Raw genomic sequence first — 23,072 nt, 5'->3', positions numbered from 1 at the left:
GAAGCTAAGATACAATCAGTGAATTTTTCATTTATTTCAACAATGTGAATATTTTCTAAAATTTTTTTTTCTAAACAGCCTTCTTATCTAAAAAGTTGCCAGTCAGCTAAAGGGACTTTCGAGCGTCGCTTCTTTGTCGGGGTTATTTCAGGTGCAGATGTTATGCTGATTATTACCGGGAGGTGATCGCTACAATATGGGTTGTCTATGACATCCCATTTAAAATCTTTAAGAACAGACTGCGAACAAAATGACAAATCTAAACAGCTCAATTTCTCAGTGGCTGGAGAGCTGTATGTAGTTTTTCCAGAGTTCAGCAAACAAATATTACTGCTGAGAATAACATACCCTATAATTTGACCTCTATTATCTGTTTTTATAAATTTCCCAGAAAGGGGAATGTCCGTTAAGATCCCCAACTAACAGGTATGGCTCTGGTAGCTGTGCTAAAAGGGGTTTTTAACTCTATGTGGGTAACTTTCAGGTGAGGCTCTATGTATACAGAACACACTTTAAGTTTTATATGTAAGCAGAGTGGCTGCTACAGCCTCTAATTTAGTTGTTACTTTTACTTCACGGGCTGCTACACCGTTCTGCACGATCATGGCTACACCTCCCGATAGGCTGTTTGCATGCTGTTGGTCATGGCGGAATACTTTATATTTTTTTAGTACATTTGTATGGTTGGGTCCTAGGTTAGTTTCCTGCAAGCAGAACACGACAGGGGAAGAATGACGATGAGATATTCTTTACATCGCACAGATTGTTAAAAGTCCCCTGCAATTCCAGTGTATTATGAATGCCATCTTGTGGGTTTAGAAACCAGGTTTAGATTGGCTCTTGATTCGCGCCTTTTCTCTCCTTTTTTGATCCAGGGAGTTCACGCGTACGTGTGACTTCGACGGCACGGAGCTACCCTGGCTCGTGCCCATCCTCAGAGGTGCTGGACGATCGTGCAGACTGTACGTGGGTCTTTGTGGGAGACATCGCCTCGTGGGCAGAGGTCTTCAGGCCCGCAGCCTCGGGAGGCAGCATGACCTGCTTTGGAGGTGGTGGAGTAGTGTTAACAAGAATAAAAGCGCAACAACACGACACAAAGAAGGAGGAAACGGACAGGACAGGCGCTAACTTGCAACACTTTACTGTCTTCATAAACCGCCGCGTATATATCAACCACAGGGGGGGGGGGGGGGGTTAAAGACAGATAGGGGGGAACACAGTTGAAAGCACGTGCTTAGAAAACTCGAATATGGTTCAACAAGAACAGGTGATTCCGCAGATACTATGCCATATCTAAAAACTGACATTCTTTTTTATACATCACGTTCGACGGGGTGCTAACACATGCACTCCCACTCTTACGTATTCTGTGCGCTTCTATCAATTCGCGTGCGATCGTGTCTTTACTTTTGCAGATTACACTTGTTTCCAGAAGTTTTGCTCCACATGCCTTCTTTCTTCCTTCTTCTTTCCAGCAATCCTTACAGTGAATCGGTAGATTTGACCCGGTCCCATTCTTTAATGACAGACTGTGTTCTCTAAACGGTCATTAATACATCGCCCCGTTTGGCCGATGTAAGTTTTACCACACGTCAGTGGGATGCTATACACAACTCCAGCCGCACAATCTACAAAAGAATTAGCATGTTTCGTTTGGCAAACTTTCTTCTTGTCCTTAACCGGGTTAGTCATTCGGCACAATGCGACGAGTTTCCTGGGAGCAGAAAAAACCACTCGCACCTTGTACTTGGAAGCAAAATGCTTAAGATTATGTGCAACTTTATGCGAATACGGGATCACAACTGGTCTAATTTTCTTTTCTGAGGTTCCACTTTCGTCTCTTTTTTCTTTTCGTACTTTCTTCACCTTTTTTAGTAAAGCTTCGCTGACTGAGCTCAAGACCGAAGGTGGAAAGCCCGCCTGTTTTAGCTTCTGAATCTGGGCGTAAAAGCTTTCCTGCGCTTTGTGGCAACACGACTTCTTTAGAGAGGATTCCAGGCACATCATGGCGACGGCGCGCTTTACCGTTTTCGAATGTGTAGAGCCGTACGGCAACAGTTCCTTGCGGGCACGGGGGCAATACTTCCAGCATGCGCTTCCAGCATACCTGGTACTACCTGTTTTATTAAAGTCGCATACAAGACACGAGCTCCTGCTAGTCAATTCCTCGCTTTGATAAGGAGGTGCATTGTGATTAATAATATGCAAGCTTGGTGTTCGAGCTTTTACTGGCACTGCCAACAATGGCATCCAAGAACGAACCAACGAGCGAGCGTTCATGATGATGATTCACAAATGAGGATGAAGATCACGTGAAGCGAAGGATGATGATGGATATGAAACTTAACAGAGTATACTGAGGGGCCAGTTGGTCAGACATATTATAAGCAAAAACGTAGCATATGGACGGGACGTAGAAGGGCGAAGACAGGACGGTTGCTACACTTACAACTGAAATGAATGAAATGCGACAGCAAACCACACCCCATCGCAGAGCAACAACACGCATGCGCATAACATTAAACAAGGTAAAAACAAACTGATAATCTTAAAACGTGTGGAAAAAGATAAAAAAGGAGAAAAGGGAAAGAGCGATAGATAATAAAAGGTGCTAAGAAAACTCAAGTGCGTTTTAAAAACTTCAATTCCTTCTCCATCAGATACACAGATGGGGTAATAATGCACGTGCCTTCACTACATTTCGAAATTTCCTGGGCTTCAAAGATTTCCCTAGCCAATTGGGTTTTACCACGCCCTACAATCTTAGTAATATTAAGCAGGGGAAAACAACCATTCAACTTCTTGCAATGCACTGGTACGTGTTCTCAAGTTTGTTGGCGAAGTGAAGAGGCATGTTCACCCAGCCTCACGTTTAGACACCTGCCCGTCTGCCCAACGTACACAGACCCACATCGGAGAGGGAACTGATAAACAATATCTGTTGCACATGATACGTACGGTTTTCTATGTTTTGTGCCACAACCTGGTTCTCTTTCCCTCTCTTGATCTGCTAAAGCACAAAGCATTGCCAGCTTGAGGGGCGTAGAAAACACGACGTCAACCCCAAATTTCGCTGCCACTCTCTTCAAGTTGTGGGAGAGCCTGTGTACATATGGCATAACTTCAAACTTCCTATTCTTTTGGTCACCTTGTGTGATATGACGTAACAGAAGCTCTTGTTTTTCTTTTAGCAGTTTCTTTCTGAGACCATCTGCAACTGCCACAAGAACATCGGCAGGGAAGCCTGCTTCCTTAATTCTCTCGACCTGAATGTCAAAACTTCTTCCCACTCTGTGAGGGCATGACTTTTTAAGTGCTGACCTAAAACATGTAGCTGCTATGCCTCGCTTTATGGGCTTCGAATGGGAAGAGTCGTAAGCCAGAAGTGGTTTTTTGGATCGAGGTTCGTACGCCCAGCAACTTTGCCCACCAGTATTAATATACAGGTGAATATCTAAAAACTGAATGGAATCATGAGCCATGATTCATGAATCATGAGGAATCGTGGCAGTTGCAGATGCTCTCAGAAAGAAACTGCTAAAAGAAAAACAAGAGCTTCTGTTACGTCATATCACACCAGGTGACCAAAAGAATAGGAAGTTTGAAGTTATGCCATATATACACAGGCTCTCCCACAACTTGAAGAGAGTGGCAGCGAAATTTGGGGTTGACGTCGTGTTTTCTACGCCCCTCAAGCTGGCAATGCTTTGTGCTTTAGCAGATCGAGAGAGGGAAAGAGAACCAGGTTGTGGCACAAAACATAGAAAACCGTACGTATCATGTGCAACAGATATTGTTTATCAGTTCCCTCTCCGATGTGGGTCTGTGTACGTTGGGCAGACGGGCAGGTGTCTAAACGTGAGGCTGGGTGAACATGCCTCTTCACTTCGCCAACAAACTTGAGAACACGTACCAGTGCATTGCAAGAAGTTCAATGGTTGATTTCCCCTGCTTAATAGTACTAAGATTGTAGGGCGTGTTAAAACCCAATTGGCTAGGGAAATCTTGGAAGCCCAGGAAATTTCGAAATGTAGTGAAGGCACGTGCATTAGTACCCCATCTGTGTATCTGATGGAGAAGGAATTGAAGTTTTTAAAACGCACTTGAGTTTTCTTAGCACCTTTTATTATCTATCGCACTTTCTCTTTTCTCCTTTTTTATCTTTTTCCACACGTTTTAAGATTAGCAGTTTGTTTTTACCTTGTTTTATGTTATGCGCATGCGTGTTGTTGCTCTGCGATGGGGTGTGGTTTACTGTCGCATTTCATTCATTTCAGTTGTAAGTGTAGCAACCGTCCTCTCTTCGCCCTTCTACGTCCCGTCCATATGCTACGTTTTTGCTTATAATATGTCTGACCAACTGGCCCCTCAGTATACTCTGTTAAGTTTCATATCCATCATCATCCTTCGCTTCACGTGATCTTCATCCTCATTTGTGAATCATCATCATGAACGCTCGCTCGTTGGTTCGTTCTTGGATGTCATTGTTGGCAGTGCCAGTAAAAGCTCGAACACCAAGCTTGCATATTATTAATCACAATGCACCTCCTTATCAAAGCGAGGAATTGACTAGCAGGAGCTCGTGTCTTGTATGCGACTTTAATAAAACAGGTAGTACCAGGTGACATGACCACCATCTACTACGTTGAAATTGTATAATATCGCACAAGTCGACATTTTATTTTCACAAGGCAGAAAAAAATAAAGGTCAGATTAAAATGTTGGATGGGGCGCCACCTGAAAGTCCTGATCACCTAACTTGCCATTAAGGTTGCGTTTTGTGCATGCACGGAAGGTGCAATGTGGAGAGCGAAGACCTGTGACAAAAACCGCGCTATGAAACTGTCTTATTTTTGTGACGTTATTTTTCCACGCGGTAATCAAACGTCAGAAGCGGCAGCTTTAAAGGGGCCCCGAAACACATTTTCAGTGCATTGTTTTGGCCTGTTGGTTGCATAGAACGAGTTATAGTGATGCTATTAGCATCGGCCGTACCGCATATACTGCTGTTTTTGATATTTTAGTAAGCTCGCAAAAACAAATCCAATACAGTGGCGGTTTTTAGCAGCGGATATGACATCACTAAGTGCGAGCTTGATGATTGGACAAAAAGTAAGTATACTGTAAATTGGGTTAATAACTAGAGATACGTGTTTTCAAGTTTTTGTTTTATATTACATTCCCAAAACGAACTTGTTTGCTCTAGAGAAAAGCACTGTAAAGCAAGTAAAGCAAAAATACACGACCAGAGGTTCTGGCTACTTTTTTGCTTCGAAGGACTTTGCGCGTCTCTGTAAACATCGTACGACCTAGCACTCAACACTTATGGCTACTCTCTCTGTATCTGAGAGCGGCTTTGCGGAATCCATCCGATCGAGCCATTGAAATCTATAAGCGTTCGTTTCGTTCCCAAGGAAGACTGCGTTCGTTTCACATTTAGCAGGGAGTGCGCCTCGTCAGCTTGCGGAGGATCACAGGGCAGTGGCGCCAGATGGCGCCACGTTACCGTCAACAGCGCGCGCGAGACCCGCCGCGGTGGCTCAGTGGCTATGGCGCTCGGCTGCTGGCCCGAAAGACGCGGTTTCGATCCCGGCTGCGGCGGTCGAATTTCAATGGAGGAGAAATTCTAGGAGCCCATGTGCTGTGTGAACTCAGTGCACGTTAAAGAACCCCAGGTGGTCGAAATTTCCGGACCCCTTCACTACGGCGTCTCTCATAGCCTGAGTTGCTTTGGGACGTTAAACCACCATAAAACCAAAACCAACAGCTTGCGGTCCTTGCTCGCCGTGGCCAACCAGCGCGCTAGGAGCGACGGGCGATGGTTGGCGGTAAGCAGTAGCGGTAGGCGCTATGCTAAATGTGCCTGATATCTTGCGCAGGCTGCCACACCGTCGCAGTATCGCGCGCTCGAGTTCGGATCCATAAGTAAGGGAACGTCACTGATCAGTGTTCCCTTCTGCGCCGTCGACGTGACGGTGAAGCATCGCTGGGTCAGTTGGGCGTTCACATGGTTGTTGTAACCATGAAAACGGCGCTGCCGGTCTTGGCATTAACGAGTAACAGAGAACAGGCAACCATGGAGTGCTAACTTCCGTCACGTGCTAAGATAGGCTGTTTGGATTGGTCGCCCTGAGTGTCGTCATTGGGAGAGGGAAGTGGGAATGGGAAGCTGCGCGAAAATCGAGTGAGGGCAGCATTTTGTTTGCTTGTATTTTGAAATTTCTTCATTGAATAACTCCCGTTTCTATGCATCGATTCTTGTAATTCTTTTTTAAGTCAGCATCTGTGTGACACAAAGAATCCATCTGAAGTGCAACCGGCATCCGTTCAAGCGGTGTTTCGCAGCCCCTTTAACGTTGGTTCCTAACAGCTGCAACGTCAGTCATCGCGTGCTCCTTGCAAGCCCTGAGCACTAGATCTCGCCTCCAGTGAGGTTGAAGTTGAAGCGGGCGAATGACAGTAAGGTCACTTCATGAGCAACACGGCCTGAACAGGCTTCACACTTTGCTAGTAGCAGTAAGGTTGCTTTAGCACATCGTAGAAGTGGAAGTTATAATAGGCTGATTTAACGCAATTTTCAACCAGATATGTGATCTTCGCTACTTTGAAATCACTGTGGCATGTATGGGCTCTAAAAACACCCAAAATTCAATTCGTCTTTTCACTGATCATTAGCAGTGACACAAATTCTGATCCTGTATAAGCACTATTTGGAGAAATTATTTTTCTCTAGAGCGACAGGAAGGCAATCCTACAGTCCAACAGCGCATATAAGCCTTTGAAATCATCGTTGCTGAAACTTGCGTTTGAAGAATTGACACGTAAAATTGCGGATAATACATGAGCTTAAACGAACAATCTACTTCTCGTGTACCTTTATGTGCTAACTGCTATTGGATATCATGTTTCTAACGAAGATGTAATAAAAAATGCAGAAAACAGTGGCAGTAAGGCATTCGCGGTGATATAACAAAGGACATCCCTGCTCATGCGAAATTAGACATAGTGTCAACAAAGGACGTTTGCGCAAAGGTACATGCTATAACATGTGCAACCAGCACGACTGTGACCAAATTTAACAGTATTAAAAAAAATGTGAGCTGGCTTCGCACATATAATTTTTGGATTTCCAAAATTTCGCGACAAATATGCAAAGGACAGCGGCGAGGCCGCACAACACTCACTTCTTCCGTGTGCACGAGCAGGTAGGGGAATTCGGGTTAGGCAGCGGTGGCTGAACGCGATGCAGACGCTGATGTACAGGATGGCCCCCTTGTTGGCCTAGTATATTCACTCTAATGCATCGTCACTTTGAATTTTCCATTATAAACACTCTCCAACATTTCACAAACAACACTCGCTCTGAAAATTGAAGGAAATTTAATTTGTCTTGCAAGTTCTTAACGACCATACTCATGGCTCACTACATTTATGCTTGGACTTTGTGCACCTGTACCACAGAACAAAACGCCGAAACGAGGTGCAGACATTGTTTTTGGATTTCCAAAATATCGCGACCAATGTGCAAAGGACAGAGGCGAGGCCACGCAACACTCACTTCCTCCGTGTGCCACGAGCAGGTGGGGGAACTCGGTCAGGCACTGGTAGCTGAACGCAATGCAGACGCTGATGTATAGGATGGCCCGCTGGTTGGCGTAATAGTCTTTCTCAGGCGGGCCCTGAAACGCGCCTTCGGCTGACCCGGTACCCCCGGAGCCGCCGTCCGACATGGCTGCGCCGCTGCATTGAATAGACATGAGCATTGTTATTTCCAGTATATAGAATGCAGACCAAATTGCTAGTCCATTATTTCCAACTAATCGCTTTTTCGTGACAGCTGCTGCCCTCTGTCGCAGCAAATTACCCGACTGGATGTCTTCCCACACGTTCCCCGTGGGCGTTTCTTTCTTTCACACAGTTACGTGAAAGGCCAGTTGGTAAGGCGCGATATAAGGATCCGTTGCCACGTGATGCCGCCGATTCTTTGCGCTCTTTCCAACATGCCCGGCCGTTTATTTATTTATTTTTATTTCCAAATGCTGCAGGAATTTGTGCTTCCCTTGAGTTTGCAAACAATGCTAAAACTGTTAATATTTGCACGTTCAACAATCAGTGCAGGAAGCGGTTCCACTGTTCGATTGTGTAAGGGAAAGCGATTTCTCCAGTTGTTTCGACCTGGCGTAATATGGAACTTTTGTGCGGTTCAGTCTTGCATGATTCACGTGTCAAGCGTGTTTTGTTGCGATGCAGCAAGTACAAAAAGTTTAACCTGGCGATCTACCTGCATGCGCAGCTGGAGGGGCTCCAACTTAAGCTGCCTCCACACGTTAGCGACTGATGAAAATTTGCGATAATTGGATAAAATGAACATGGCTGCATGCCGCTGAATGCGCTCCACTTGCTTAAAGTTTTTGGTATGGTGCAGATCCCACACCACAGAAGCATACTCTAGGACTGGCCGGAACATACTGCGATGTGCTTCACATTTCATTCTTTGCGGGGAAGCATTTATTATTACACAGTCAGCACAAATTCTTGTATGAATTCGAGCGCATATTGTTAAGTTGCAAATTCATTTTAAGATCGGAAGCAATTGTTAGACATAGGTATTTACTCGAAGTCTTGGTTTATGCATTCATCTCCAATTTTATAAACGTGGCGTAAGAGATGTTCCTTTGTAGCAATTGTCATTGATGCCCTTCTGAAAACTTAATTTTCATCGCCCTTTGTTTACACCTGTCGGAGTTTCCATAGATTGGTTTTGAATAGCTGCTCGCTAGAGGAATTCTTAATGAAAGAGTAAATGACCCAATAATCAACATGCAATTTCTCAATGACACCTTCATCAACATCTTCAGCAATGTCATTGACGTATATGTGAAACAATAACTGTCCCATCACTGATCCTTGTGATAGAGCGGACAGAACCTGCAAGCACTCGTACTTAATTCGCGACATTTTGCTAACTGTGTGCGATTCTGTAGGTAAGCATGCAACTAAATTTCAAGCTTGTCTCTTATCCGGACTTCTTTTAGCATTTCCACAAAGCAAGCTGTAGAGTACGCAATCAAATCCGTTTGATAAATTAGAAAATTGCATGTATTTGTTCACTGTCATAAATGGCCAGGGAAACGTCCTTAAAAATAGCTGCGCTGTAGTTGATGATTCTTGCGGAAGTCGTGCTGGAATTTGAAAGAATTTCACCGATTAAAGATACTTGGATACATGGTAGACTATTAAATGCTCAAGCAAAGTGCAGCACGTGATTATAAGCGAAATAGATCATCACTTTCCAGCATTTGACTTTTCTCCAGACACAATGACTGGCACAGGCAACTAGCCAAACTCTAGGTAGGCAATTCGGATCAAGTGAGGCACTAAAATGAAGTGATTTCGTTTGGTTATGGGGTTTACCGTCCCAAAGCGACTCAGGCTATGAGAGACGCTGTAGTGAAGGGCTCCGGAAATTTCGACCACCTGGGGTTCTTCAACATGCACTGACATCGCACAGCACACGGGCCTCTAGAATTTCGCCTCCATCGAAATTCCACCACTGCGGCCGCGATCGAACCAGCGTCTTTCAGGCCAAGCAGCCGAGCGCCATAACCACTCAGCCACCGTGGCAGCGAAAAATGAAGTTAACGTAGTAAGAAATATTCTGAGTGAAGCAACGCAGAAACGCGTTAGGAATACCGTCGGTGCTATTTGACATTTTGTTTTTATATTAGTATATAAAACTGTGGGTATTCCCTCGCGCCATATAACATAATTCGGCATGTTAGAAAAGAAGGAAATGCATTAACGTTGCGGTGATATGCAAAAGTGAAAAGTTTGTATAGTGGTCTTTTAAACGTAATACAGAATTAATTAAAAAAAACTTTAAAATTTGCCTTAGCATTACCAGTAATGTGTAGCTGATCGAAAGCCTTCTTACTACCGGGCAGTAAACGCCAAAAATTGCCAGGTCAATCTTTGATGAAAAAGGCTCGGGTTATTTCGTAGAAGTTTTTGCGGGTATTTTGTAGTGTGAGAACCAGCTCTTCTGCGTGCTTGACAGCACGCAGAGCTGAAGCATTGCAACCTTTTAACCTAATTTAAGTGGATGATATTAGTTTCATCCAAGGATCGTGATGACTCACTATTTTACGCCGGATGGGGACAATTCTGTTCATGCATTCCGTGACCCTAGTATTCTTCCGAGGTATATTATTCGTTCTTTAACGCGACACAAACGGAACAAGACAGGCACTATCTCACAACTTTTATTCAGAAAGAACGTGTATATATATATATATATATATATATATATATATATATATATATATATATATATATATATATATATATATATATATATATATATATATATATATATATATATATATATATATATATATATATATATATATATATATTTATATATATATATATATATATATATATTTATATATATATATATATATATATATATATATATATATATATATATATATATATATATATATATATATATATATATATATATATTGTCAAGGCGTTTATTTGAAGCACAGGTCGGTTGGTCTTGGTTGTCCGGCGACACAACGGGCACACTCACAGGCGTCGTTCGAAAAACCCAGCTGCACTTCGTCTGCTTCTTCGTTGTCCCGCTTGAACTCGTCCGCTTCTTCGCTGCGCTGCGCCTGTCGGTCCCATTACAATTACTCTCCCTCCGAAAAAGGAGCCATCCTGGCGACTTACGGAGAGGAGAGGATGGGCGGGTCATAGTAAGGCTTGAGGCGCTCAACGTGCACAGTTTCGCGCCCCCGGCGACGGTGGTCCGAAGAGGGAACGAGCGGCTCAATGATATAAGTCACCGGAGAAGTTTGGTGGACAACCCGGTAAGGTCCGTGAAAGCGAGAAAGTAGTTTCGTGGCGAGGCCGGGAGTGGAGGAAGGCACCCAGAGCCAAACGAGGGCGCCAGATGGGTATGACGCTGGAGGGTCCGGGGAATCCCGACGGTGCTTCTGATCCCATTGTTGCTGTGTGGTGAAAGAGCGGGCAAGTTGCCGGCATTCTTCGGCATACAGGTGAGCTTCGGAGAGTAAGGTGGTCTCGGAAGGGTCAGGGTGATAAGGAAGGATGGTGTCCATGGTGGATGTAGGCTCCCGGCCATATAAGAGGAAGAAAGGAGAAAACCCCGTTGTTGTCTGAGTAGCTGTGTTATACGCGTACGTGACGAACGGGAGCACTTGATCCCAGTTGGAGTGGGCGGTGTCAACGTACATGGCGAGCATGTCACTCAGAGTGCGGTTGAACCGCTCAGTCATGCCGTTGGTCTGGGGGTGATAGGCGCTGGTGTAGCGATGAACGATTTGGCATTGCTTGAGCAGGGCCTCGACGGCGTCCGAGAGAAAAACACGGCCGCGGTCACTCAGAAGTTCTTTCGGGGCGCCGTGACGAAGAACAAGACTGTGTAGAATGAAGTGGGCGACATCGTTTGCGGTAGCAGATTTGAGAGCCGACGTTTCGACGTAACGGGTGAGATGGTCAACGGCAACGATGATCCACCGATTATTAGCCGAAGTAGTTGGAAGCGGGCCATAAAGATCAATGCCGACGCGGTCAAAGGGACGGCCAGGGCAAGGTAACGGCTGCAAAGGAGCGGCGGCGGGGTGGGGAGGTTTCTTGCGACGTTGGCAGGCGATGCATGACCGAATGTACTGACGTATGTAGCGGTACATACCTCGCCAGTAGAATCGCTGACGAAGGCGAGCATATGTTTTCAGTACACCGGCGTGGCCGCATTGTGGAGCGGAGTGAATAGAGGCACAGATTGTAGCACGGAGGTGTCGAGGGATGACCAACAGCCACTTCCGGCCGTCGGGGAGGTAATTACGGCGGTATAAGAGGCCATCACGAACGGCGAAGTGGTGGGCTTGGCGGCGAAGGGTCCGGGTCGAAGGATGCGGCGAGGGAGTGTTCAGGAAGTTTAGCAGCGAGGTGATCCAAGGATCCTTCAATTGTTCGGAGAGCATATCAGGGATGTTGAACGAAGAGAATTCGTAGGCACAGACGAGGGCAGAGGTTGACTCGCATGGGAGTGGGGAACAAGAAAGGGCGTCGGCGTCCGAGTGCTTGCGGCCGGAGCGATAAATGACGTGTATATCAAACTCCTGGAGACGTAAAGCCCAGCGGGCGAGTCGGCCAGAAGGATCTTTGAGGGAGGATAGCCAGCATAGGGCGTGGTGGTCTGTGACGACATAGAAGGGCCGGCCGTAAATGTAAGGGCGGAACTTGGCAATTGCCCAAATGATGGCGAGACATTCTTTTTCTGTAACAGAATAGTTTGATTCCGCCTTGGTGAGGGCGCGGCTGGCGTAAGCGACGACGTATTTCGGATACCCAGGCTTTCGCTGGGCAAGAACTGCGCCTAAGCCCACACCGCTCGCGTCAGTGTGAATTTCTGTCGGACAGGCGGGATCAAAATGGCGAAGGATGGGGGGAGAGACCAGCAGGCGACGTAAAGTGCTGAACGCGGTATCGCAGGCGGGGGACCAAGACGAAAGGTTCGGGCTGCCGGCAAGAAGCTGCGTTAAAGGGGCGATGATACTGGCGAAATTTCGGATGAAGCGGCGAAAATATGAGCATAAGCCTGTAAAAATGCGAAGTTCTTTTAAGGTGGTTGGTTTGGGGAAGTCAGCGACGGCGCGAAGTTTGGCAGGGTCAGGAAGAACGCCGTCTTTGGAGATGACATGGCCTAATATTGTGAGCTGCGTTGCACCGAAGTAACATTTTTTCAGGTTTAGTTGGAGGCCGGCGTCAGTAAGGCTAGTGAGTACGCGCTGAAGGTGGTGCAGATGGGAAGGAAAATCTTTGGAAAAAACGACAATGTCATCTAAGTAACACAGACAAGTTTCCCATTTGAGGCCACTGAGAATAGTGTCCATCATCCTTTCGAATGTGGCTGGAGCATTGCAGAGGCCGAATGGCATCACATTGAACTCATACAAGCCGTCTGGGGTGACGAAAGCGGTTTTCGGCCTGTCGTTCGCCGCCATCGGGACCTGCCAGTAGCCGGAGCGTAAGTCGAGGGATGAAAAATACTCCGCTCCCTGCAAGCAATCCAGTGCGTCGTCGATTCGGGGTAGAGGATAAACATCCTTGCGTGTGATCTTGTTGAGACGGCGGTAGTCCACACAGAACCTGATGGAGCCATCTTTTTTCGTCACCAAGACAACAGGAGAGGCCCAAGGGCTGTGAGAAGGCTGTATTATGCCGCGCCGAAGCATGTCGTCAACATTGTCACGGATGACGCGGCGCTCGCTCGGCGAGACTCGGTACGGTCGCTGACGCAAGGCAGCGTGGGTACCAGTGTCAATTGTGTGAGAGACGGCCAATGCGCGCCCCAAGGAGGGCTGGGAAAGGTCGAAAGAGTTGCGGAAGCGGCAGAGAAGTTCCAAGAGTTGGTCACGGTAAGCGGACGGAAGGTCGGGAGCGATGTTACGACGAAAGACGTCGATGGAAATCGGATCGGGCGCTGTCGCACAACAGGCTAAGGCAGTAACTGGGGAGCAGGCACGGGTATCGGAGAACTCGGAAGCAAGAGCAGGGTCCAGTTCTTCAATAGAGCCGAGGCATTCGCCGCGAAGAACAAACGACGGGTAAGAAAATGGGTTGGTGACATAGATGGCGCAGTGGCCATCGGAAATCGAGACAACGGCGAATGGAATGAGGAGGCGCTGATGGCGAGTGGGTGCTGCGGCAGGTGTGAAAAGAACAGGGCCGCTGAGGAAAGAGTCGGGGCGGAGCGGAACGAGGGCTGAAGAGGAGGGAGGTATGTCGGTGTCGGCAGCTACAAGAAGCTTAGCGGAGCGCACAGGTAGGTCACACAACGAAACATCACACAGGGGAGAAAGCTCAAGTTCCGCACGGGCACAATCAATCACTGCACGGTGGGTCGAGAGGAAATCTTAGCCGAGGATGACATCGTGAGAGCAGGCGGTCAGCACAACAAACTCGATGGTATAGGCGACGTCGTTGATAGTAACGCGGACCGTGCAGGCTGCGATGGGGTGGATGCGCTGAGAGGTGGCCGTACGTAGTGAAAAGTCAGACAGCGGCGTTGTCACCTTACGAAGTTTGCGGCGAAGAGCATCACTAATTACTGACACTGCAGCACCCGTGTCGACGAGCGCGAGAACGGGGACGCCTTCAACAGACACCTCAATCACGTTAGCAGGAGAACACGGAGGACTTAAAAAGTTGGCAAAACACGCAGTTCTTGCCTCCTGAACTGCGGCAGTCAGTTTTCCTCTGGGAGAGGGTCCGGGCGGCGGAGCATCGGAGAAATGGAACGTCGACGAGGGGAAGGCGAGCGACGAGTAGGGTACTGGGAGCGATGTGTAGAGGAGGCAGAAGAGACATTAGGCAAGGGCGGCCCGGAATCGTACCGGAAATTGCGCATGAAATTGCCAGAACGAGGAGATCGCTGACGGCAAAAGCGTGCGACATGGCCCGGAAGACCGCAGGAATAGCATATCGGTCGATTGTCCTCGGTACGCCAAGGGTTCGTAGGGTTTCGGCGGGGTCGACGAACCGGGACCTGCGGCGGGGGTATAGACGGCGGTGGAGCATAAAAGGCCGGGATGCTAGGGTAGGCGGCAGAGGTGGGCGAGCGCCGTGTACCGGTGACTGCTTCAGCATAGGTGAGCGGCGCTGCTACAGGAGGAGGTGGGGGACTGGATGGCAGAACTGCAGCGACCTGCTCCTGAATAACACGACGGATTGTGGGCGTGAGAGATGGCGCCAGGTCGTGCGGAGGGCAAACGGGGTCGGGAAGGTGATGCAGCAGAGAAAGCTGGCGAGCGACCTCTTCGCGGATGAAGTCTTTAACCTGCTGCATGAACAGGGACTGCTCAGCAGACGAGTCACCAAGGGCCAAGCCAGCAAGACCCCCCGCAGGCGCGCCGGACTGCCGCGTAGATGCGCGTTGCTTGCGGAGTTCGTCGAAGCTTTGGCACAGCTGGATGACGGTGGCGACGGAGGTGGGGTTCTTCGCCAGCAGCATTTGGAAAGCGTCATCGGCTATGCCTTTAAGTATGTGGTTGACTTTATCCCCTTCGGACATGGAGGGGTTGACACGCTTGCACAGGTCAACGATGTCCTCGATGTAGCTGGTGAACGTCTCGGAAGGGAGCTGAGATCGAGCACGAAGACGTTGCTCGGCGCGAAGCTTCCGGACGGCGGGGCGGCCGAAAACGTCGGCGAAGCTTGTTTTAAAGGACGACCAGGTGGGAAGGTCGGCCTCATGGTTGCGAAACCATAGGTTGGCAACGTCCGTTAGATAGAATAGGACGTTGCTAAGTTTGACGGAATCGTCCCACCGATTGTAAGTGCTGATGCGCTCATAGGAGGCCAGCCAATCGTCGACGTCTTGGTCATCGGTGCCACTAAAAGGAGAAGGGTCACGCTGGCGCTGCACCCCGTGACAGAGTACGGTGGCAGGGAGGGGCTGCGATGGTTCACTCGGACCTTCCGGCATGGTGGCGGAGACGAGGAGCGTTCCACTTCGAAGTTCCAGGATGAGGACCGGGACGGGAACCGAGGCACCTCCACCAAGTGTCAAGGCGTTTATTTGAAGCACAGGTCGGTTGGTCTTGGTTGTCCGGCGACACAACGGGCACGCTCACAGGCGTCGTTCGAAAAACCCAGCTGCACTTCGTCTGCTTCTTCGTTGTCCCGCTTGAACTCGTCCGCTTCTTCGCTGCGCTGCGCCTGTCGGTCCCATTACAATATATATATATATATATATATATATATATATATATATATATATATATATATATATATATATATATATATATATACACTCATAAAGCCATTCATAATATCAGGAGCAGCAATGGCGTAGAGGTAGAACATCCGCCTCACGTGCAAGAGGACCAGGGCTCGAATCCCGGTGCCGCGCAATACTCCACTTCATATAAAAAACGGAAAAAAGAAACTCCGCGTGCCAATGGAATAGCAAAACCAGTCGTGGCGTGCGGCCTGAGCTCGGTTACGATAACCGACAACGCACTCCCACGCCAGAACACGATTTGGCCACCCTGGTGTAGTACTTGGCCACAACCTTCTTTGATCAAACCAATTAACCCTCGGCTCTCAGTCGCCCAGCGGCGACGGATCAACTGGCCAAGGCTGCGGTCAACCCTCTGGCGCAGCGGAAGGTGCTAAGAATCTCTGGCTCCGGACTGGCCACCATTGGAATCTGAAACTGGCAACGTTCAACGCTAAAACGCTACCTAGTGAATCAGTGCTGTTCGAGGAAATATCGGGCATTAAATGGGATGTCATAGGGCTCAGTGAAGCTAGGAGGACAGGTGAGGCGTATACAGCACTAAAGGACGGGCATATACTGCGCTATTGCGTATTAGCGGATAGGCGAGAACTAGGTGTGGGATTTCTCCGCAATCAGTATATAGCTGGCAACGTAGAGGAGCTTTGCAGTATTAACGAGAGAGTGGCAGCTATCGCAATTAGGCACAATAGGAGGTACAAGCTGAAGGTGGTGCAGGCCTAAGCGCCTATACAGCCAAGATGACCAGCTTCCATAAAAACGTGAAATCGGCAATGAACACAGCAAAATCGCAGTACACTGTACTGATGGGCGACTTCAATGCGAAGGTGGTGTGTGTGTGTGTGAAAAACTTTATTTCAGGGAGGAACCTTGGGGTAGCCGGAGCAACCTCTCGCAATCTCTAGGTGGGCTCCTCATAACAGGAGCCCATTGGCGACCGCCGCGACTCGGGCTCGGTGGACCAGGGCCTTCTGGCTTGCTAGGTCCGAGCAGCCGAGCAGGGCTGCCTCCCAGTCCTCCCGGGTGGGGTTGGGCTTGGGGGCGAGGCTCGGGGTTGACTGGCATGCCCACACCATGTGAAAGATGTCCGAAGACTTCTCCGCACAGAGTGGGCATTCTCCTGTACAGGCAGGATCAAAGTGCTTTAAAACTGCCGGGCACAGCAGCGTTTTGGTGTAAAGGTAAAGGCTTGTGATAAATTGCATGGCCGAATTGGAATAATTCAGTAATTTCTCGAAAAGTGAGGGCCGGATTGGGTTCGGGATCCGTATCCAAAGGGTCTGAAGGCGTTGCCCGGAGAGTGAGCGCGCGGGCGGCGGTGTCTGCCGTTTCATTGCCTTCGAGGCCCATATGAGCTGGAGCCCATACAATCGTTCGAGACGCGGGGGCCCCGAGGTAGTTATTGTTTTGAAGGATACGATGCGCAAAGAGAGGAATGTACCGCTGTTTAATATTTCTGCAGGCCCCTCTCGAGTCGGTGACGATCACTCGCGACTCCTGGTCTGCGGCGGCTAACGTGATGGCAACTTCTTCCGCATGTGTTATGTCTTGAGCTCGGAACGTTAGGCCGTTCACCACGATTTTTTGGTGGACGACTGCGGCCGTGTACCACCCCCCATGGTGAGGGCCTGAGGCGTCCACGTAGAAGATGCCATGTTTGTTCCCATAGTGACGGGCCAGTGCCTCCGCCCGCGCAAGGCGCCTGTCACTGTGGTCGTCACGTGTCATGTTGGCCGGAAGAGGGCGTACGTGCAGCGCGTATCTCCAGATTTCAGGAATGCGTACGCGCTCTTCCGTAAGTGTTGGGTGGTGGATGTGTAGTCGGGCTAATAGGCGGCGACCCGACGGTGTTTTTGAAAGCCTTGTGTATTGATTTGTCAAGTGCGCCTCCCGGAGCTCCGCGAATGTGTTAACCATCCCCAGGCCCATGAGACGCTGGTTGGATGTGGTGATCGGGAGATTGAGGGCACGCTTGTACATCTTTCTGAGAATCACTTCGAGGGCGTTCTCATCAAACTTGCGCAGGTGGAGGTAAGGAGTCGAGTAGAGGACTCGACTGGTCACGAATGCATGCGCCAGCCGCAAAGCGTCTCTGCACCGTAACCCCCCGCGTTTGTTGGAAACCCGGCGGACCATTCGGCCCACCTCGTCCGCCACCTTGCGCAGTTTTGCTAGTGTGGTATCAGCCCGTCAATGTTTGTGGATAAGGAGACCAAGTACTCTAATCTCATCGTGTTCGGGTATCGGGCCGCTGGCCAGAGATAGTTCCATTTTGGTGGCGCACTGAAGCGACGGGCGAATGTGCACAAATTCGGATTTGGACGGTCAGCACTGAAGGCCGCAGCGGCGGGCGTAAGCGTCCACGATCTCCGCCGCTTGCTGCAGGTTGGCCTCAATGTCTCCAACCGATCCGTGTTTGGCCCAGATGGTTATGTCGTCGGCGTACAGCGCGTGCTGGATGCCTTCGACCTTCGCCAGCTGAGCCGGGAGTTTCATCATGGCCAGATTGAAAAGTAATGGCGAGAGGACCGCACCCTGTGGGGTTCCTCTCGTTCCCAGTTTATATGGGCCGTGTTCTTCGTCTTGTATTCGGATGAAACTTCGTCGATCCGAGAGAAATTGCTTGATGTACCGAAACGTGTTATGTCCACAGTTCGTTTGGGAGAGATGTTGCAGGATGATTTCGTGTGTGACATTGTCGAAAGCCCCCTTCAAGTCAAGGGCGAGTACTGCCTTATCGTTGAAGGGATATTCGATTCGACAGGGTTGAGAATTTCTCGGTCGAGTTGAAGCAGAACATTTTGAGCGGACCTCTGCGGGCGGAAACCGAACTTGGTGTCTGCGAATGTATGTTCATTTTCCAGAAACACAGACAGCCTATCCCGCACCATGGTCTTCATCAGCTTTCCCGCGCAAGACGTAAGGGAGATGGGGCGGAGGTTGTCTGTGTTTATGGCTTTGCCGGCTTTCGGAATGAAAGTTACCAGGGCGGTCTTCCATTCAATTGGTAGAGGTGCCTCACCAAGCCAGATCGAGTTGATAAAATCGAGGAGGGTTTCGTAGGCGGCATCGGGAAGATTAGCAAGCCTTTTCACAGTTATCTTGTCCCTGCCCGGTGCCGTTCCTCGTTTCATTTTAGCTAGGGCCGCCTTGAGGTCATGCAACTGGAACGATTGATCCAGATTCGCGTTCTCTGAACCTGCATACGAGAACGCGGGTCCTCCGGGGTCCTGCTTAGTGCAAAGATACTGGTCGCGCAGTTTTCGTGCTAATTTTGATGTATTTCCATCGAAGCTATGAATAGCTCGTTGGAGATGTTTTTGTGTCTCGGCGCGGGTTTGAGTCGGGTCAATTAGGGCGCGGAAAAGGCGCCACGTGCTCCGGCTCGACATTTGTCTGGCCGCCGTGTTGCAGCGGTCTACCCAGTTCGAGTCGGCGAGTTCGGCCGCGTACTCTGTCGCTCGCTGGGTGAGCTCGGCGATAAGAATTTTGAGCTTTCTGTTACGTTTTTGGCGGCGCCATCTGCGGACGAGGCTGTGCCGCGCCTCCCAGAGGTGCAGAAGGTGGTTGTCCACCTCCGGAGTGGCCTCCGAGAGCTGAATTTGTGTTTCCACCGAACGAAGGTGTGTAACCAATCCTTGTGCCCACGCGTGGTAACCTTGTTCGTGGATAGACGCCGAAGTGATGTAGTTTTGCCGGAACTTATTCCAGTCTGGAAGCCGAGCTTGTGCGTGGGGTCTTGCCAATGGTTTAGTCCTTACGGTAGTATTGATAAGGCAGTGGTCACTACCGAGGGTTTCCTCGGTGTTGATCCATTCTGCGTGTACAATGTTTTTGGTAAAGGTGAGATCCGGACATGTATCCCGGGTCATGGAATTACCCAGCCGCGTTGGATATGCAGGGTCAGTGTGAAGAGTCAGGCCCAGCGTGGACGCGAGTTCCGCTAGCTTGCGTCCCCGCTTCTCTTCACGCACGTATTCCCATAGTGTACTGTGGGCGTTGAAATTGCCCACAATCACCAGGGGGTCCCTGCCCGCAGCCTTTAGAGCGCGGCTAAAGAGTGCTGCGAACGTTACATTTTTAAGTTTGGGGGAACAGTATATGTTGAGTACGTGGAGTGGTGCATCTTGTTTCTTGAGCGGAAGAAGTGTCACCATCACATAGGAATATTCTGTGTAAAGTTCCAAGTCAACTAGATTAGCCGTATAATTTTTATGCACGCAGACGCAGGAAGAGGGGTCCTGCTGAAAGGGGATGTAATTTGTGAGGGTGACGCCACTCCCTGGCTCCTGGAGGGCAACCACCACGGGAAGAGAATCGAAAGTTGAAAGGTAAAGTCGGAGATCCGCCCTCTTTGCGCGAGAACGGAAGCCCCGACAGTTCCACTGGACAATTTAGACGGGGGTGGCCGAATTGGTTCTTGGGGAGCGCCTGATATTAGGGCTGCTCGCCATGGTCATTTAGATTGAGGAGGGGTTGTACTGACACTGCTCCGGAGCCAACGCTCGCAGGAAGGGGGGTATCCTTCATACCAGAGAGTGAGCAGTTGTCGTCGTCGGCTACTTCGGGGGTGCGTCTAGAAGTTTTGTGAGGGCGGCCGGGTAAGGGATCGCCGGGCCTGCGCGAGGAGCGCAAGGAATTCGCAATTTGTTGGGCAATCATCGCGAGGATTGTCTCTTGCAATTTGGAGATGGCGTTTACCATCATTGAAATTTGATTTTCTATAGCGGCGAATCGGGCCTCTGTGGCCCCGAGGCGGGCCTCGAATGTGGCCTCCAAACTTGGTACCGCCTTCGGTACCACAAGCTCACTCTCCATTACCTCAGCCGCGGGAGGCGAGGGGGGAAAAAAAGACTGGTTGATTTGAGATTCCAATTCGTTAATTTTCTTTAGCAGCATCTCATTTTGGGCCCTGAGTGCTGTTATTTGATCTTGCTCGGCGCTATGCGCCCTTGGAAAGAGAGTGGAAAGGGGGGAGAGAGAAGCAGCCCCTCCCGAACCGCTCACCTGGTGGCCATTTTTGACTGCGTTGACCCAGGCCCTGGTATCACCGCGCATTTCTGTCGACTGTTTCGCCAGTCCGCCGTGTGGTGGCGACACCTTGGATGGTTATTTTGCAGCACCTCCGGTAGGTGGGTTCTCGGTGTTGGAGATTGCCTGGCCATGCTGATCGCCGGGAGGCCCAAGATAGCGGCTTTTCTTCTTGGACGCCGTTTTTTTCTTTTTCGTCTTGGGTGTACGGAATTTTGCTACACAGTCACGAGAGTTGGTGGCATGGGAGCCACCGCACAGAGAACACCGGGGAACACAGTTGTGAGGAGCCCGCACCCCCTCCACTAGCTTGGAATCCGCAGAGTCCACAGGTGTTCGATCGCAGGTTTGGACACGCATCAGCGCGATGCCCGACGACCCCACACCGGCCGCACGCCGGGATAGTTTTGTAGTAGTTTCTCACAGAGACGACCATGTTGTCATAATGTACGTAACGGGGCTTCTCCTTACCCGCGAAAGTGATGCGTGCTTTGTTGGATGTCCCGAACTTCCGGATTTCCAGGATGGTGCCGGCGCGCCAGCACACTCGGTCTTTAAAAGTTTCCGTGGTGTCCGAGTTACGGACCACGATCACGCCGTGGCACATGTTGCCGCCGTCTTGTCTTAGGTAACCCCGAAGCGGGATCGACCCATTGTCGGAATTTACTGCGAAGTCCCCGATAAGCTGGTCGGCCGCCTCGATGTCCGGGGTATGCACAATGATAAGGTTTTGCTCTCGTGAGGGTAGAACGGAGATGGCGCGGGCCCGTTTCAACCCGAGGTACGCTGAAATGGCAGTGCCGTAGCCGGTTTCTGTGAACGCCTCGTGAAGAGAAACGCTTTCTCTGGGCTTTATAACTATGACGTAGTCTTCAGGTGTCGGTTTGGGCATTGGACGCGGCTTCCACTTCGAGAACGCCTTGTCCTTGCTTCCCGTGGCGCGCGTCGCGGGAGCGTTCACGTTTCCGACCGACGAACCGGCGGCCGGGGCGGCGCCAAACGCCGCCATCTGGGCTTTGTCTTGGGAGCGGCGTGCAGCGGCTTGAAGCAAAGCTTGACTCCGAATTTTGGGAGCAACCGTCGAATTTGAACCTCCGGTGGTGGGCACCGAGGTCCACAACATCGCCTCAGGGTCGTAGTCGCGCACTTCTTGCGCGGAAGTCGCCATCTTGTCCTCGGAGGGCAAATTCCACCAGGCCAGGCGTTGGCGACGCCGTTAGGCTTAACGACGGCGCCGACGTGGTCGGTCGAAAAAGTGCCGTAAATTTAGAGAAAATCGGCCTACCTGGACGAATTCGGAGTTTTCCGGCTCGTTTGACGCCAGTTTTGCCGGGCAAGAATGATTTGGGACGTGGCCCCAGCCGAAAATCGGCGGAGCCGAAGAGACGCACGTCTGCTCACGTCGCGCGCTCGCAGCGCCCCCAATGCGAAGGTGGGCAAGAAGCAGGCTGGCGACCAGGCGGTAGACGACTATGGGATAGGCTCTAGGAATTCAAATTCAAATTCAAATTTATTTGCCACCATGGTACAGATGATGGCGGGGACCCGTAGTAAAAGCTGCCGTTTGACAGCTTGACAAGGCCACGGGCCCCCACTTTGACAGCAATACAGTAAAGAAATAAAGAAAATATAATACAATATAATAAAGAAAATAAAAAAATACATATAGCAAAGCTGTTATCCGGTTACAGTAGTCAGCATAAAATCAACAGCATATTCCTGGCTGGAAAGAAAACTTACAATGATGGTGAAAGAAAGAAGAATTAGGTAGGCAAATCACAGCAAAAAGGTTAGGTGTAGTGTAAAAAAAAAATACTCGAACAGTTTGTGGCGTGTTGTGTTTTGGAGATCAATATCGTTTTGTGCGAGTTTGTTAAGAAGTCGTGGTAGTTTATTTTCTAATGTTTGATTACCATTGAAAGTTCTGTATGTTTTTACGTTCCATTGTGCTATATTTCTTGTGCTGTACATTGCATCTCGTTTTTCTAAACCAGCTAATTTTGGTAGAAAAGATATGTTCTTCAACACCTCGTTTTTCACACACTTGCTCAGACGATAGTCATAAAGCTTAGTAATTGGTAGTAAGTTATACTTTAAGAAAAGTGCGGCCGTATGGTAGGTATGCGAAACATTTTCAACAATTCTTAGAAATTTTTTCTGTAACAAGTGTAGTTTCTGAAGATTGCCTGCTGTTGTTGCACCC

General features: G+C 49.4%; 1 pseudogene; it reads right to left on the bottom strand.

The window, feature by feature from the left end:
* Positions 1–912: 912 nt before the first annotated feature.
* Positions 913–22,037, bottom strand: LOC144120318 (uncharacterized; annotated as a pseudogene).
* Between the last annotated feature and the right edge of the window lie 1,035 nt (positions 22,038–23,072).

Source organism: Amblyomma americanum, chromosome 2 (genome assembly GCF_052857255.1).
Source record: "Amblyomma americanum isolate KBUSLIRL-KWMA chromosome 2, ASM5285725v1, whole genome shotgun sequence".
Taxonomy (NCBI): Eukaryota; Metazoa; Arthropoda; class Arachnida; order Ixodida; family Ixodidae; genus Amblyomma; species Amblyomma americanum.
The sequence above is the reverse complement of the archived record's forward strand: the minus strand, read 5'-3'. Positions and strand labels throughout refer to the sequence as shown.